The 18,065-nt window shown below is 37.6% G+C and overlaps 1 protein-coding gene across 2 annotated transcripts in view; it reads right to left on the bottom strand.

Moving 5' to 3' along the window:
* The window catches only part of FBLN5 (fibulin 5), a 151,352-nt gene that overhangs the window by 93,566 nt on the left and 39,721 nt on the right, over nucleotides 1-18,065 (bottom strand). The gene's annotated exons all lie outside the window — the stretch shown is intronic.

Raw genomic sequence — 18,065 nt, 5'->3', positions numbered from 1 at the left:
TGCCATAGTTAAATTATAGGCTCAACCCCTATATATCTTAAATGCCCTACCCAATACAACTAGGCTTTCAAGATGCCACATCCCCTATTATAGAACTGATATATTTTCATGATCACACATTAATAATTGTTTTTTCTAATTAGCTCTTTAGCATTATATATTATTATTCTAATATTGACCACAAAAGTAACTCATACAAGTACTATAGATACTCAAGAAGTAGAAACCATTTGAACTATTGTACCAGCTGTTATCTTTGTACTAATTGCCCTGACTAAAAAAAACTTGAGATAAATAGGATTAGATGACTTAACCAGGATCACACAGTTAGTAAGAGGTCAGAGTTGAACTCATGAAGATGAATCTTCTTGACTCCAGAAACTGTACTCTATCCACTGTGATACCTAGCCACCCTCTTTAAGAGGTACCATGGTATTAAAATAAGAGATACTCTATGAGAGTACTGTGAAAAGTTTAGAGTACTATAATATAAAGTGTTAACCATAGTTAGATGGTTATATTCTGCTATTTCTTGCTTTTACCAAAGCTAGAATGAACAGAAACAATTTGGGGGAAGAAGGGAAGGAAGGCAGAGCAGGGTATTCACCTGGGCACTGAAGCAGGGGGAAGAAGAAGCCCTGAGAAACTATATATTTTCTTATGTTGTTGAAGAACTAACTTTTCTACTGCAGAGAAGTAGAGAAACAGAGGGCCTAGGTTGGTGTATCTACGTACCCTGTCATACTATACCCTCTACATTTTGGCACCCTAGAATATAGTCCTAGCTGCCCTACCCTAGGTCTCTGAGAATGAAAGAAAAGGGGCTTAAATAACAGCACACTAGGAAGAATTTCCAGACTGTTATGGCTTATAAACCACTGGAACATTAGAAAGTAATAGGGTTGTCCCCTCGAGGATGTTTCACAGAAGGTGCTAACAGCTATCTTTCAAGGATTGTTGGAGCACAGGCCAAAGAAGAGAAGGAAGAGAATAACCTAAGCAACATTATTATGCCCCTTCTTTTGCTAGAACTCCAGGATTTGATGATTCATACACATTATCACTGAAGTGTAGATTCATTGTTGGGTCAGCCAATGAACATACATGCCAGGAGGTTGTTCAGAACACACTGATCTCTTGTTTCAATAATCCCTTCTCCCATCCAACTTCCATACATAGGAACAACTATGAAGTAGTTCAATCCAACTACTCTACTAAACCATCAGGACGCGTCATAAGCGAGATTTGGCAAGCAAACGCCAGGAACTCCAACTCTCCAGGAGTAATAATAGGTTGTATTTTTTTATAGGATACATATTGGGAAACCGATTTTGTGTTCAAAGAAAGTTAATCATATTGGATTGATCGGGCAAGAGAGCTGTTTCAGAGAAAGATCTCTGAGTTCTCTCTTGGCAAGATCCGTAACATCTTTTATCTACTCTGTGCATTCCTCATCTTCCCACACACTATTCTGTAGCAATGTGCTTTTAAATTATTATTATTGTTTTCAAGAAGTCCTTGCCAAAAAACAGCTGTTTCTGCATGGTTCAGTTTTTATCAGCTGTGGGATTCTGGATTCATGGGAAGGACACCCAATGCTGGTAAAAATTGCCTTCGCTTTCTGCAGCACACATAGATATCCAGCCAAGAAACAAAGAGGCAGAGAGGTCAGTGAATGGGGAAAAGGGAAGGGTAAAACAGAAAAAAGAAAAAAAAGAGAGAGTGGGTGTAAAACTACTCCAAAAGAACTCTAGTTATTGAAGAAATTATTGGAGCCTCTTCATCAAAATGGGCCCAGAGGATCCAGTTTCTTTGAACTCCAGAGACTTGAGAACACTAAAGGTCCAAGTTCCACTTGGCAATTATGGTTCAAAGTTGGTCTAGCGGAAAGAGCTCTGGATTGGAATCCTGGTTCCACTATCTTTCTTACATTGGACACTTCATTTAACCTCTTTGAACCTCATTTTCCCGCACTGTGAAATGAGAACCGGATCTCAAAGATCTCATCCCCCTCCAGACCTGATGAATGGAAGTGAGAGCCAGTTTTCTTATTAATTCAGTAGCTCAGCCCTGTTAGATAGGTCAAGAAACTATCAGCCCAGAGGAATGTCATATTGTTTGCTTTTAATATCCTTATCACCCCTGATTCCCCAGCCCCTCCTACCCTACATTCTTGGCTCCATTAACTTGGAGTTCGGACCTCAGAATGCTCATCACCAGAGTACAGAGACTGTGTTGTGTGTACATTCTGGATTGTTCCAAAGATCTCTGTGGGTGGTTAATCCATAATGGACACCTGGCAACTGCTATGCGACCTAAGAAGCTGCTGTATGTATGGAGCCAGCTACCAACATTCTAATACAAAGCATCCCAAATTCCTCAAAGAAAGTGGGTGGCTTAATGCCCATTACATCTCCCTAAACTTCTGGTCAGGGCCAGCAATTGAAGACTTTCAGGGTACTTGTTGACTAGACCCTATTAACATGCCTGTGGCTTTCTTTCTTTGTTTCTGGAAAGGAAACACTGTCTTCTTAACCGTCAGTAGGCTGGATTGGAATTTGGTCCTGGCAAGGATTGCTTCCTTATGAGATTTAAAAGTCAAGTTGCACTATCTTCTGTGGTCTTCATTGCTTTATAATTCATTAACCCATTTTCTGCCCCCATCAATATCTCCTAACATTTTCCTCTCTTTGATTGGAAGCAACTTCTCCAAAGAAGAAGCAAAGCCTGAGGGCTTGCTAGTATTTGAAGCTGGGTAAATCTAGATGGTTAGTAGGAGATGTGGCCATTCATGAGAAATATATTATAGTTAGGAAACCAAATGATGTTGAGAATACAGCAAGACAAACCATTGTAGTCAAACCAATTTCTGATTCTGCCACTTAATACCTGTGAAATGTATTGGATAAGTCACTTAACTTCTTTGATTATATATGGGCTCTTATCTTTAAGAAGATTGGAACTGATGATACCTAATTCAATTACATTCAACTAGTATTTATTAAGAGCCTAATGTGTGCCAAGCATTGTGCTGGGTCTTGGGGTTATAAAGACATACCCCAAAATTATCATGGCCCTGAAGACATTTTCACTGGGTGGGGAGTGCAATATGTGCAATGAACCACAACCAACAATTTTGGATGGAGATTATATAAACAATTGGAGAACTGGGAAGTAGCACTTGAACTTGGCTTTTTTAAAAAGCCAGAGATTTTAAGAAGCATAGATGAAGAAAGAGAAAGCTTTCTAGACATGGGGAACAGTTTGTACAAAGGCACTGAGAGAGGAGATGACATGTTGCATATGGAGAACAACATGGAGACCAGTTTGGCTGGAATGTAGAATGCACAAGGGGAGTAATGTAAGAAGACCTGGAAAGGTGGGATGGATACAGACTGTGAAGGACTTTAGAAATGCCAAGCAGAGGGGCAGCTAGGTGGAACAGTGGATAGAAAACCAGACCTGGAGACAAGAGGTCCTGGGTTCAAATGTGACCTTAGATATGTCCTTGCTGTGTGACCCTGGGCAAGTCACTTAACCCCCATTGCCTAGCCCTTACTGTTCTTCTGTCTTAGAACCAATACATAGCACTTATTCTAAGACATAAGGCAAAGGGTTCTTTTAGAAAAGGAATGCCAGAGATTTTTAGAGGTAATAGGAAGCTCATGAAGCTTTTTGAGTAGGGGAATGACATGATCAGACTTGTGTTTTAGGAATATCCATTTGGCAGTTATGTAGAACAGTGGTATCAAACTCAAAGAGAAATAGGGCATCAGGTTTGCTGCAGTCTCATATTGACATAGAAAACCACCTATTAACACTTTCTTTGTTCTGGTGTATAATTTTTTTTGCCTTGTTCAATTACATTTTAAGCTTTTTTGCATTGTACTCAATAATGTTACAGCTGCAACATGTGTTTGACATCTCTGGTATAAAGGATGAATTAAAGAGAAACTGGAAGAATAAAAACACATTTATTTTGAACGAGGGTTGCTGGAGATAGGTTTCTAGCAGTTGGTGTTGGTAGTGGAGGGACCAGCAAATTCCTGCTCTTTAAGGGTAATCCTCCTTGATGACTATTGAGGTCAAATGGGAAGCATGATGTCCTAGGACAGTGATGGGCAAACTTTTTAAAGAGGGGGCCAAAGGAATGCTCACCTGTCCATCTGTTTCTGGATAGAACATTTCAGGGGGCCATATCTGGTCTGCAGGCTGTAGTTTGCCCATCACTGTCCTGGGAGGATGACTACTACCCCAGGGACTAGATATGGGACTAGAAAGAAAAAGACAAGACTGAATATATATAGATATGGGAGTTATCTGCTTAGGGATCATGGGAATCTGAAACCATGAGAACTGATGAGATCACTGAAAAAGCAGATTGGGAGAGAAAAGGCAGCTCTTGATAGAGTCTAGTGGAGGCTACCCACAGTCAAGGTGTGAGACATAGATAATGGTCCAGCAAAAGAGACTAAGGAGGCTCAGGCAGAAAGGCAGGAGTAAAAAGAAAGCGTAGAATCATACAAATCCAAGAAAAGCATCCAAGAGAGGACAGTCAATGGTGTCAAATGCCCTGGAGAGCAGTAGGGTAAATACTGAGAAAAACTACTGGATTTGGTCTGACTTAGCTCAGTATGATATTCTGCCTACTACAATGCTGCTCATAATCTATATCAGAGCAAAATATATCATACAAGAGATGAATGATTAGAAAAGCAGGGAGCCAGTCTTAAGCAAAAGCTAGAAATAATCGATGGATAGCACAAATCAACTACTCAAACAACTAGTCTTTATTAGGTATCTCCTTATGTGCCAAGCTCTGGGGCTACAGGCAAAACATCAAACAGTCCCTATTCTCAGGAAGCTTATCTTCTATCAGGAGAAACAACATGTACATAGATATACAAATATGGAACAAATACAAAGTAATTTAGAAAGGAAGGGCCCTGCTCATTGTGTTTTTCTTTTTAAAAATCTTTACCTTTTGCCTTAGTATCAGTTCTAAGACAGATGAACACTAAGGACTAGGCAATTGGCCAGGGTCACACAGCTGGGAAGTGTCTGAAGCCATATTTGAACCCAGGTCTTCCCAATTCCAGGCCTGGCATTCTATCCCCTGTGCTACCTAGCTGCTCTGGTCCTAGGCTTTGTGGGCTTTAGGAAAGTCTTCAAATACAGTGTAGTCATTGAGCTAAGTCTAGAAACAAATAAAGGATTCTTCTAGGCAGAAAACAATTGGAGTGCACTCCAAATACTGAGCAAGTACTATGGAGAAAGGTCTCCCAGGATTATACTATAAGTCTTGGCTGGATTGAAATCTGCTATATTAGCAGAAATATCCACATCATTGAGACTTAAAAACAATACCAAACAATAAATATAAAGAAAGGTGATTCCATCATGCTATCAATAAAAGAGATCACAGACATCACAGATAGATTAGCAGATGGCCATAGGATCATAGAACGACAGTCGGAAGGGACCAGATTTAGATCTGAAAGGACTCCTGAAGGCCATCAAGTCCAACACCTTTATTTTAGAGAAGAGAAAAAAAAAGAGCTTAAGCGATTTGCACATGATCACATCAATTAAGGGAAAGATTTAAACCTAAGTCATCTGACTGTAGAGTCAAAGCTCTTTCCCCTGAATCATACAACCTCAACATTTGATACAGAGTTGTGGAAAAGAAAAATCATGATCAATATAGACAATTATTTGAAAGAAGGATTCTTCCCTAGCTGTCACACTCATAATGAGCTTCTCTGAACCTAATTAGCTAGGCTGGTCCTTGGACATCAGGCATTTGGTTGGCACCGGGACCATACCTGAAGTCTTTCCAACTTGATTGGTGGACATTCTACTAGAATAGTTTTTGAGAACCTAAGGTCACTTCCATTACAATGAGGCATAGACATGATAAGAGAAGCAAATTACTAATAATAGTTCACTTTTATTTAGCACATTACACTTTATTGAACTTCACAAGAATGTTAGGTACGTAGTATTTCAGTTCAATAATTCAATTCAACAAGCAACTCTAAAATGCATGGCATTTTCAAGGCCCCATGCTAAACACTGGTGTCAATAGGATACAAGTAGGATTATTCCCTTTTTATTGATGAGAAAACTGAGACATGGGATTTTTAGCTCAACAGTGGTGATAAGTGGAGTAGATCCACCTCCTACCTCTACTCACCCAACTCTAAAACACAGAGATTAAACGTATATATGTGACCCTAAGAACTTAAACACAGGATCCTTACACATTCCTACATTAAAACTCTTGTGACTAGAAATGTCATTCTATCCACATTAAAGATTTTTAACTAAAAGCCAAGTTCCACCCTTTTTTGCAACAAATAGAAAAGAGACCCAAATTGGAAGGAAGTTAGCAGTCCCTAAAAGTCTGTTTTCTAACATTTCAAGAATCTTACAAGTTCCTCTAAGATGGGTTCCCAAAATGACTTTTGACCTCCTTTGATAGTGACTGTAACAAATAATAGGGTATTTGCCTCCTTCCCATTTGAGTAATTAGGAGAATTAAAATGTGTCGACTTCCAAAGCATAGTGATTGATAGACCTGACCTCAGGGGGAAGCCAAAGAAGGTAAAAGAGAGGAAAGGTTTAACAAAGTGGCCAATGTATAGTTAGGAAATCTTGTACCCTTAGACTTCATCTCCCAGCATCCCCTTCCCTTCGTCCCCACGTTTGCATCTTCACATAATTGTTTATAAGTTCTGCAACTCCACCTCTCTCTCTCTTTTTCCGCGTGGGTAGCTGGGAAAACTGGCTCTTTTTACTCTAGCTTTTTATGTTAGTTATTACTAATAAATCTTATTAAATATAATAACATTAGATATAAATTTTCCTTCTCACACCAACAATGAAAAGAAAAATCTTGAGGATTTTTTTGCTCTCATCTTACACCAAGGAGAGAGAGACTTTCCCGTATCTTGACTGAGAACTTAGCAAACTTGGAGGTATGTGATGGAGCCACAAAGCATAATAGGGAGTTGGGGAGGGAGGGAAGATGGTACAGAGAGAAGCAAAGGCAGAATTTCACAGAAAGTCAGTAATATCTTTGTTGTATTTTAATATATAGGAATTCTATTTCATAATACAGATAGACAGGGCATTAAATGCATTGCTGATTCACAGATATAGATCTAAGCCAAACATTCTTCAGGGCTTGTGGATCTGACAGTTACTCTCTTGGAACTCAGAGAGTTCACTTCATCCATGTAAATTCTATTTCAAATAAATCATTACTTTATCACCTATAATCCAAGCACCATTTGCATGAGACCAAGTTAAGGAAAAATAGTGAGTTGGTTAAGAAAGTATTAGAAGAAGTAAAGATCCAAAAATGTCCGGAGGCTCCCTGCCCAAACATCTTAGAATTGAAATAAGACACAGGGGGTGACCCAGTTACACTTATAAAATGCGGACAGAATTGAGAAATCTTGAATGGTCCAGGGCAAACAAAGCAAAGCAAAACAAAACTGGAGGCTGATAGCCTAGAGACTCAAGCTCCACTTCTTACTCTGCAACAAACTATGAGGCCTTAGACAAATCACTGATCTTTCTGAGCCTCAATTTCCACATCTGTAAAATTGGGAAAACAATTGCCACTTTTTCTATTTTACAAGATATGAAAGTAGGATGAAATACTGGATGTGAAAATGGTTTAAGTTGAAAGCACAATATAAATGTCAGTTATTATCATTTAAATCTCTGCTAGAAATTTGACTACATTTACTACTCTCCCATACTTCAGTGCCAACTAGTCATGGATTCCATAATCATCAGCTGTTTTATTTATCATTAAGTTCAGCATGATATAATTGATCATGTTGGTTTTGAAGTTAGGCGACTTGGGTTTGAATCCTGCCTTATTAAGCTGTCATAGTAAATTACTTACCCTCCTAGCATCTCAGTTTCTTTGCCTATGAAACTGGGATACTATTACCTGCACTATCTTCTTCACAGAATTGAAGTGCAAAAATGTTTTAGGGTTTAAATCACTATGTACATGAAAATTGTTATTGTTATTATCAGACTCACAGAATACTAGATTTGACCAAGGCCTTAAAAACATGCCAGAGCAAGTTAAAATAAAAAAAGTTCATGGCAAGAAAGGACTTTAAACTATGAAGTACAAAACACTAGAAATAGAAATGAACTTAGAACTCTATTTAATAATAGTGCCAGAATAAGTTAGAACTTCAGAACTGGAAGGAACCTTATAATATAAAGTAAAAGAGCAAATTGAGCCATAGCATGACAATGCAAAATGATAGGTCAGAACTGAAAGACAAGCCCTCTCATTTCTCAGAAAAAACTACAACCAAAAGGAGCTTAATTGGCTTACCCAGGGTCACATAAATAATTACCAGCAAAGTGTTTCAGGATCCACTGTTCTTTGCATTGAGTCCCATTCACCATGCATATAAATAGTTTGTTTCATAGCTCGCTAAGAGCAAAGTCCATTTCATCTGGTGCTGATGGCCAACCACAGGTGATGATTTCCTCCTCCTCCTCCTCACTTAACTAGAATGGTCCTTGGACCATAGGTTCCTTTTGCAACTAGAACCATCCTTGAAGTCTTTCTATTTTTTAAAGAAATAATCAAAGCTTGAGATCCCCTGACACAGACTCCAAGTACCCATGGTTGCCTCCATAGCACAATGCAAGAAGGAAGAAAAGAGGCATTTATCAAGCACTTACTATGTGCCAATCATGTCAAGCATTTTACATATATTTTCGCATTAGATCCTTATAACTATCTTGGGAAGTAAGTATTATTATTATCCTCATTTTATAACTGTAGAAACTGAGGCAGAAAGAGTTAAAGTGACTTTCCCTAGGTCACATAGCTCTTTAGTGTCTGAGATGAGATTTGAACTCAAGTCTCCCTGAATCCAGGCCAGAACTCTATCCATTAAGCCACCTAGCTGCTTATAATATTGGTATTATTTTTGTGTAGATGATAGAAAAATCCTCTGTAGTCTGTGAAGTATCACTCATCACTAGATACTAGGGGAGGGTGGAGAGCAGAGGCCAAATGGTTTCCCAGATGGATCTCATTTTTTTTCCATATATCCCTTTTTCTCCACTGGCCATCTCTATGGCACTTGACTTTCTAAATAACATTGTGGGAAGCTCCAGTTGGTAAGCTTGGCCACCTGCATCATAAAGACAATGCCAAATGTCTCATGAATTACATCAGGTTGCTAATAACCTAAATTCATCCTTAATTTCTGTGCCATCCCCTGACAGCTTCTTTCCTACAGGCACATCTGATGTATTCATTCCTGGATCTGGCAAGAAGAAATATCATCTACTACTATTTGAACTGGTAACTTGGGAGCCAGGGACTCCTGCTTCTGGAGCCAAATATTTCACTGCTAAGGACATCAATCATGCTTTGCTCTGTCTATATTTTGGCCACATGTGAGGCAGCGTGATGTAATGGAAAGAATATTTATTCAACTTAATATCAGGGAATCCGAGTTCAAGTCTAATCTCTGATATTTGTAAATCGGTCAACCTTTTTTTTTTTTTTTACAATATTGAGATGATAAATTTGTATTACCTAGTTTATAATATTATTGTGATGGAAACATTTTGTAAACCATAAAGCACTATGTAAATATGAGTTGGTACTGCCAGAAAGGTGTACGTGTTCCATTCAGAGGGGCACCACTACTTCAGGCCAAGGCTTTCACCCTACACTCTAGAAAATACTTAGTTTCCCTGACTCATCTCTCTCCCTTCCAATCCATACTCAAAAAGCTGCAATATGATTTTTCTTAAGCATAGATCTAACCAAGTCACATCCCTAACTCAAAAACTCCAATGCCAACCCATCCACCTCTAGGATCAAATATAAACTCTTCTCTTTGGCTTTTAACGCCCTTTACAAGCTGGCTGAAACCTACTTTTCTAACTTCTTTATACATGATTCTCCTTCCTACAGTCTATGTGTCCAGCCAAACTGGCTATTGGCAGTTCCTCATATATGACACTCCACCTTCTATCTCCAGGCTAACCCCCCATGGCTGGGATGAACTTCATCCTCACCTCTTCCTGGTAGAATCAACATCCACAAGCATTTACTAAGCACTTATTCTCTTCAAGATTTAGCTCTAGCATATTTGCAAATCTTCCCTAATGGAATGTGAAAACTCCCTGAAATCAGAGACTGTTTCATTTTAGTCTCAGAGAGCCTAGCACAAGGTCTGGTACATGGTCAGTATTTAATAAATGTGTGGGGATTGACTTGTTGATTGGAAGACCTTTGGCCTCCCAACTCTGGCACTAAACAATTGTTTAACCCTGAGTAGATCTGTCATCTTCTCTGTGCCTCACACTCCTCGTGTGCCAAATGGGGATAAAAATATCAGCCTTACATGCACTTTGACACTGTTATAAGGACATGACTAGACAGACATATATATAGAAAAGTGATATGATAACTATGACACAAAAAGCCAACAAGGCACCATATATTTCACATTCAGTGAAATTTCTCCAGCAGATCAAGGGAACCCAAGTGATATAGAGGAAAGAACATTACAAATGAGAGTCAGATGGCTTAGATACAAATCACAGTCCCCACAGTCCTCTCCCCATTTACTAAGTGTGTCATAAGAATTAGAGCTTAAAAAGGACTTTAAAGATCAACTAGCCTAAGTTAAGTTTCATAAAACAAATGAAAAAGCTAAGTCTCGGAAAGAAAAACTAATTTGATTAAAGGCACACAAGATGGATGTTCTAACTAGAGTTGTACAGGGAAACCCGGACTTTGTCCTGTGACTTTCATCCCTGATCCTACCATCTTGGACTTTGCACCTCACTCACCATTCCTCCAGGAACACTGGGCACTCCCCCCCCCCAATGGTGTAGCTATTGTGGTTCCTACCTCTGCTTTTCTCTTTACCCTCTATAGTAGGTCTATATTTTCTAGAGGAAGGGCTACCTTTTCCATCACGATGGCATCTTCACTTGGACTGTCTTCTGAACTAAATGCCAAATTGTAACATTCCCCCAAATTAATTTGCCTTAGACCCAATTTCAGCTAGTTACAGCTCTGCTTCTGACTCTGAGTCTAAGTGGTTTTTCTGGTACGTCCCTTTATTACTCTAAAATTTCCTTTAAGTCCCAACTAAAATTTTACCTTCTACAGAAAGTCTTCCCTAACCCCTCTCAATTCCAGTGTCTTCTTGTTGTCAATTATTTCCTATTTATTCTCTATGTAGCTTGCTTTGGATTTATTTGTTTGCATGTTAGATTATAAACTCCTTGAGAATAGGGATTGTCTTTTGCCTCTTTTGTGATCCTTGGCACTTAGTTCAGTGTCTGGCCCATAATAGATGCTTAATATTAATTGATTTTTTTCTCATCTATAGAACAGCAATGATATTTCATGACTACCTTCACAGAGGTGTTGTAAGGATCAAGGGCAATTATATATAATTATTTATTTATTAAATATTGTTGTTGATATATTACTATATTAATTTATTTATTAACATTTATTATTATGTGTTAAATCATATACATATAAAAGTACTTTACAAAATTCTATACCAATATGACCTAATAGTAACATTTAAAAAAGCTTATGAAAGATATGGGAGATTATGTTGTTTTGATCTAATTTGGTAGACCAGATCTGTGATAAACGAAATTTCCTTTGTTCATTTGAATCCTGTTTATGTCCCTCAAACTCTGAGTTCGTCAGTTAAACAGGCTGCTCCATTCCTGGTCAGCAAATTGTTCCTTCAGACGCTGTTTTGGCTATACAAGGCTGAGTTACACTCATAAGAAGAAGACAAGTTGATTTCCTTTGTCAACAGAAATGGGAGCTAGAAAGTTTTTGTTTTAAATCCATCTAATCCCTCTCAAATGATGTGTTGTTTCATGGGAACTTCTGGAGACGCCAATTTCATGTTTATTCCAGATGCAAAGTCTATTCTCCCCCAGACCTCTGTGAACTAGGGTGGAATTTTAAGGACTTGTGAAATATGTATGGTTAATTAGACAGCCTTGGCAGCATCTCCTGCCATTCTTTAAAGAGGATTCTGACAAGCCTCCAAAGAGAATAGCAGTCAAATGGGCACCATATTGGAAGCTAGGAGACCTGGCTTTGGCCCTAGCTCTGCCATTTCTTCTCTGTGTGACCTTGTACAAGTCACAAACACACACACACACACACACACACACTCGCCTCAATATCCTCATCTGTAAAAATAAAAGCATTTAATGAGATAATATCTGAGGTCTCTTCCAGAGCTAGGATTCTAAATACAATTATATCACTAGTCCCATTACTTTGTGCTTTCACCCCCACACCAGTTCCCTGAGCCAGCCTTCAAAACTAAATTGTGACAAGGACCTTGTTGAACCATCTCGCTAGGGGATGGGGAGTCAGAAGAGGTCAGGCCTGTGTGCTTAGTGTCCTGATCTCCCCTCCCGCCTGCTTGGCAGCTAGAGGAGAGACGAGGTCACTGACATGCATTCTGGTCTTAAAGGCATTTAGGAGGGAGAAGAATCCTATGAATGCGAATCCTCTGCCAGCTCTCAAGGAAAGAGTCATCCCAGAGAGTCCTGGGACAGCTCCACATGCCTGCTCCTTTGATCCCAATACATCAAGTATCTTTGAGATGAGGTGGGGGGAATTAGAGAGGGAGACAATAACTTGGAAAAAAACAGACACTCTCTCTGTGGTAGTAAAAAAATCAAACCTCTGATTTCTAAAGAATATGAGACTTTCTGAAAGGCAGAATCACAAAGTAGATAAAGAGTTGCCCTTGTAGCCAGGAAGAAGTCCTTCCTGACACATACAGGTTAGCGTGAGCCTGGGCAAGTCACTGAACCTGTCAAGGCTCTGGGCAGCTCTGTAAGTTTGCTGAGAAGGTGTTCAGCTGAAATCTAAAGGAAGCTCCTCACCAAGAGCTTCTTGTACCAGCAAAATCACAGAGCTAGTCCCTATCCATTCAGGAAGAGATACAGGTAAGCTATAAAAAGAGAGAGAGAGAGAGAGAGAGAGAGAGAGAGAGAGAGAGAGAGAGAGAGAGAGACAGAGAGAGAGAGAGAGACAGAGAGACAGAGAGACAGAGAGAGACAGAGAGAGACAGAGAGAGACAGAGAGAGACAGAGAGAGACAGAGAGAGAGAGACAGAGAGAGAGAGAGAGAGAGAGAGAGAGAGAGAGAGAGAGAGAGAAGACACGGGCACAAAAAGAGGAAGATAGAGATGTAGATACACATGCAAATGTAGATATAAATATAAGTGTAGACATAGACAAATAAAAATACATAGAGATAGTGATTAGACATAGATATAAATTGATATAGAGTTATAGTCATAGATCTAGATTCAGATACAAACACGTAGACATAGACAGAAAGACAAAAAGCTACATGGACAGACATGGACATAAACAGAGATATATACACAGAAACTAAATACATAGACAAATATAAATATACAGAAAAAGACATAGATTATATAGAGATATAAACAGACACAAAGACAGATAGAGATATATAGATATTGACACAGAAATGGATAGACATAATATATAGTTATAGACATGGCTATATATATATGTATATATACACATACATATAGAGAAAGACATCAATATACAGATACATATATGGATATAGACAGACATAAATAATATATAAAAATATAGATACATATATCTAGACAGATATAAATAATATATAAATATAAAAATATAGACAGATATAGACAGATATAAATAATATATAATATAAAAAATAGACACATATATAGACAGATATAAATAACATAAATATAAAAATAGACACATATATAGACAGATATAAATAATATATAAATGTAAAAATATAGACACATATATAGACAAATATAAATAATATATAAATATAAAAATATAGACAGATATAAATAATATATAAATATAAAAATATAGATAGATATAAATAATATAGAAATATAAAAATATAGACACATATATAGACAAATATAAATAATATATAAATATAAAAAATATAGACAGATATAAATAATATATAAATATAAAAATAGACACATATAGACAGATATAAATAATATATAAATATAAAAATATAGACACATATATATAAAGAGACAGATAGATATAAATAGGCATGAGTATGGATATATAGATATAACATAAATACATATATAAAGATAGAGATATCTAGATACATATATGGAGGAAGTTGTAGCAGAGAGTCCTGGGAGATGTAGTCTCCCAGGGCTTACAATAATTTTAAATGACACAATATAGACAGATGTAAATAATATATAAATATAGACATAGATGTCTACATATAGACATAAAGACACATAGATATAGATATAGATATGGACATAATATAAATAGACACAGATATATATATATATATGGATATAGACAGATACATAGAAACATATTTGGAGACAGATGTAGATACTATATAGATATGAGCAAAGACAGATATATAGGCATAGGCATAGATATGCATTCTTTCTATAATTAAATGTATGAGTGAGTAATTGGGAGTCAAAAAATCCAGGTTCAAATCATGGTTTTAACCATTTATTATCTGTGTGATCTTAGGCAAGTTAATTTATCTCTCTTAGGATGTCACTTTATAATGGAGATTATAGTGTACGTACTACCAACTTCTCAGGATTAAGAAGAAATGTTTATTGACTCTCAAATAGAAATTAGTTATTACTATTAGAAATTTTACTTTTTTACTTTTAGGAATTACTATTAGGAGTGTTACTATTAGGAATAATTGTGGCAAAGTTATTGACTTTCAGTCTTCCTCTGGCTACAGTAAAAGTTCCTGGATTCTGTCTGTCAGACTAAGTATGCAGAGTTTTCCATTGGTGCTTTGTGTTCCAGCAAGTCTGTTTTCTAAGAGGCAGCACCAGCAGAGCAAAGGACACAAAACATCCTGGTGGGACACAGTGGTGTCTGGGCCGCCCTGTGGGCCCCAGGAAGTGAAAACTCCCCAAAAGAAAGGGAAACACACCCATGTCACAATCTATCTGCTTACAATGAAGAAAAGAAGTGGGATCTGACCCAAAGAGGAAAAGAATTCTCAGATCTCATTTAAGAACTTAGAAAAGATTCCTCTCTCACTAAGAGTCTAGATTACTCAAACAATGAAAATAATCATTCAAATAATAGTTGAAATTTTCATATTTTGTGACTTATGGAGCACTTTACCTGCATGGTCTCCCTTGGCCCTCATGGCAATACGAAGTAGGGAGTACAAATATTATTTTCTGTGTTTTTCAGATGAGAAAATTGAGGTCTGAAGAGGAGAAATGACTTCTTCAAAATAACACAAGTAGGTGGAAGAGTTGAAATCTAAAGCCAGATCTCTTCATTTTAAAATTGTTTTACAATATCCCATTGTCTCAAAAGTCTGTACTGAGCATCTACTACGTGTTTAGCCCTTTGCAAAGATACAGAGCTAGAAGGCATGGTTTCTGTCCTCAAGTGGCCTACAATCTAGTGCAGTGATGGGAAAACATTTTAAAGAGGGGCCAAAGGAAAGTTAATGCTCATCTGTCAATCTGTTTCTAAGGCAACTCTTTTGAAGTTTCATTGTATTGTATCCTACTCTTTGTATTTGTCAGATTAGGAATAATGTCCCCAGCAGGATAGAACATTTCAGGGGGCTGCATCTGGCCCGCAGGCCGTAGTTTGCCCATCACTGGTCTAGTTGGAAAAGTATATAAAATGAGTCAATGCTGTATTTTATTTAATAGTCAGACAATATTAGAGCTAGCAGGACCCTTAGAACACACAATAATACAGCTGGAAGGGACACATAGCTAAAACAAAATTTAGAATATGGAATGTTAGAAAAGGAACCATGGAAATTGGCCTACAGAAAAAGATGCTCAGGTCCAGATAGGAAAATAATAATTGTTCATATCTATGTATGGATCACTTTAAGGTTCACAAAGGATAAACAACAACCCAATAAGCTAGGTAACAAAAGGATAATTAGCCCCATTTTACAGTTAAGGAAATTAAGACCCAGAAAAATAAGTAACTCTCCTACAAATATACTAAGAGATGGAACTAGGTATCAGCTTTATATAGTGTCCCTAACGTCTAAGTGTGGTTACAAACTTTAATCATTTAAACTACACTTAGACTTTTGGAATACTCTCTATATAATGTAATAAAGTATTAAATGAATAAAGAATATGTAATGGTCTAAAACAAAACATTAAAATGAAGAAGGAAATGGTAAACAGAAAGATACTGATTTTACAGCCAAGTGCCCCCCACAAAAACAATTAGGAAAGGAGAAAATCACTTTGAGCCAGAGAAGACTAGACCCCAGACACTACAGATAGTAAAATTCTTTCTCATAACCATAATCTACAAGTCAATTATGAAGAATTTATATGGAGCCATTCGTGGCAGCACTAAATTTGATTTTTGATATTTTAATCAAGATTTTGTCATATTTATTTATATAGTCTCCATTGCTGATCCAACAGAAGGTTTCAAATTTTCAAAGTGCCTGAGGCTTCAGAATCAGTGAAATCAGATCTGCCTTTCTCACTTGGGGCAAATAAAAACACTATTCATTTATCATAGCATCCAACTGCAAATCCCATGGTGTGTGCTGCCTCATCCTTACCTGTACACATTTGGAATATTCACAACTTCCCTATTCAGCGTATCAGATAACTCTAGAGGCCACAGGATTTTCTAGTATCGACATATACATCTAATAGCTACTGTCAATCTGCAGATCAAAAGGTTTTTACCTGTGTTGACAATGCTATTGTGACTATTAATTGCTAATCCATTTAACTGTTCTGGGCATGAGTTAGTAATAGCTGGCTTCATAGTCAAGGAGAACTGAGTTCAAATCCAGCCTCTGACCCACACAAGTTATGTGACCACAGACAACAAGCTTTTCAATGCTCATGGCAATTCTCTAAGGATTTAAGTTACGGAGGACTTTTCTATCTGTATCAGAGAGTTCTGTGAACTGTTGAAAATCATAAGTCAGGACCAAAAAAAAAAAAGTAAACATATTCAAAGGCATGTATTTTAAAGATCTATAATTTTTTAAAAAACATATACAATTCGCATTTACAAAAGAGAAAACACAAATATAACATTCCTCCCACTAAGTCTTAAGTATATACTACGTGAATATATATGTAAGCATTTACACCCATATGTATGTCTTCCTTAAGAAACACTGAAAAAAAAATGAGCTTCTGGCACGTGCTCTCTCTACTCTGCCCAAAATCTTGATGTTCTTGGATGGTTGCACCTGGCTGAAAATCCTCCTGAACTCCTGCCTTCTAGCGGCCAAACACCACAGGGTACATAACGCATTCACCTTTGCCTGGACTGTCTGGCAATGGAGAAGTTAGATATGACTGATCCAGTTGTTAAAAAATGCATATTTCAACCATAGTTTGGCAACACCGCCTGCTTTTGACACATAACTGGCCAATTTCAGAGTGGAACATAATGAAATAAAACAAGGCTGAACCAAGGAACATAAGGGAAAAGCCAAGAAAAACTTGTAGGTCATTGAGAAAACTTCCATTCCTAGGCACTAGAGATGTTGCTAACTATACACAAAGATAAAAATGGTCAGGAACCACTCTCCTCATTCCCAAGTATGGATCGTTGTGTAGCTGAGGGAAGGAGAGTGGACTGGATGATAAGTGAGTGAAATACCTCACTATGCCCCCTGGGTCATGATGGTAGACCCTTGCAGGTAAAAGGAAATATGAGAGAGAGAGACAGAGAGACAGAGAGAGAGAGACACAGAGAGAGACAGAGAGACAGAGAGAGACACAGAGAGAGACACAGAGAGACCAAATGGACTGGCCCGGGGTCTAAATCTCACCATTGCTGCTTACTACCACATGATCTTTTGGCAAGTCTCAATCTTTCTGAGCCACAGTTTCTTTATCTGAAAAAATAAACTTTGGACCATATAGCCTTCAAGGTCCCTTCTAGTTTTATATTTATTAACCCATTAAATAAAATCCCCC

This window comes from Gracilinanus agilis, chromosome 2 (genome assembly GCF_016433145.1).
Source record: "Gracilinanus agilis isolate LMUSP501 chromosome 2, AgileGrace, whole genome shotgun sequence".
NCBI classification, from domain to species: Eukaryota; Metazoa; Chordata; class Mammalia; order Didelphimorphia; family Didelphidae; genus Gracilinanus; species Gracilinanus agilis.
The sequence above is the reverse complement of the archived record's forward strand: the minus strand, read 5'-3'. Positions and strand labels throughout refer to the sequence as shown.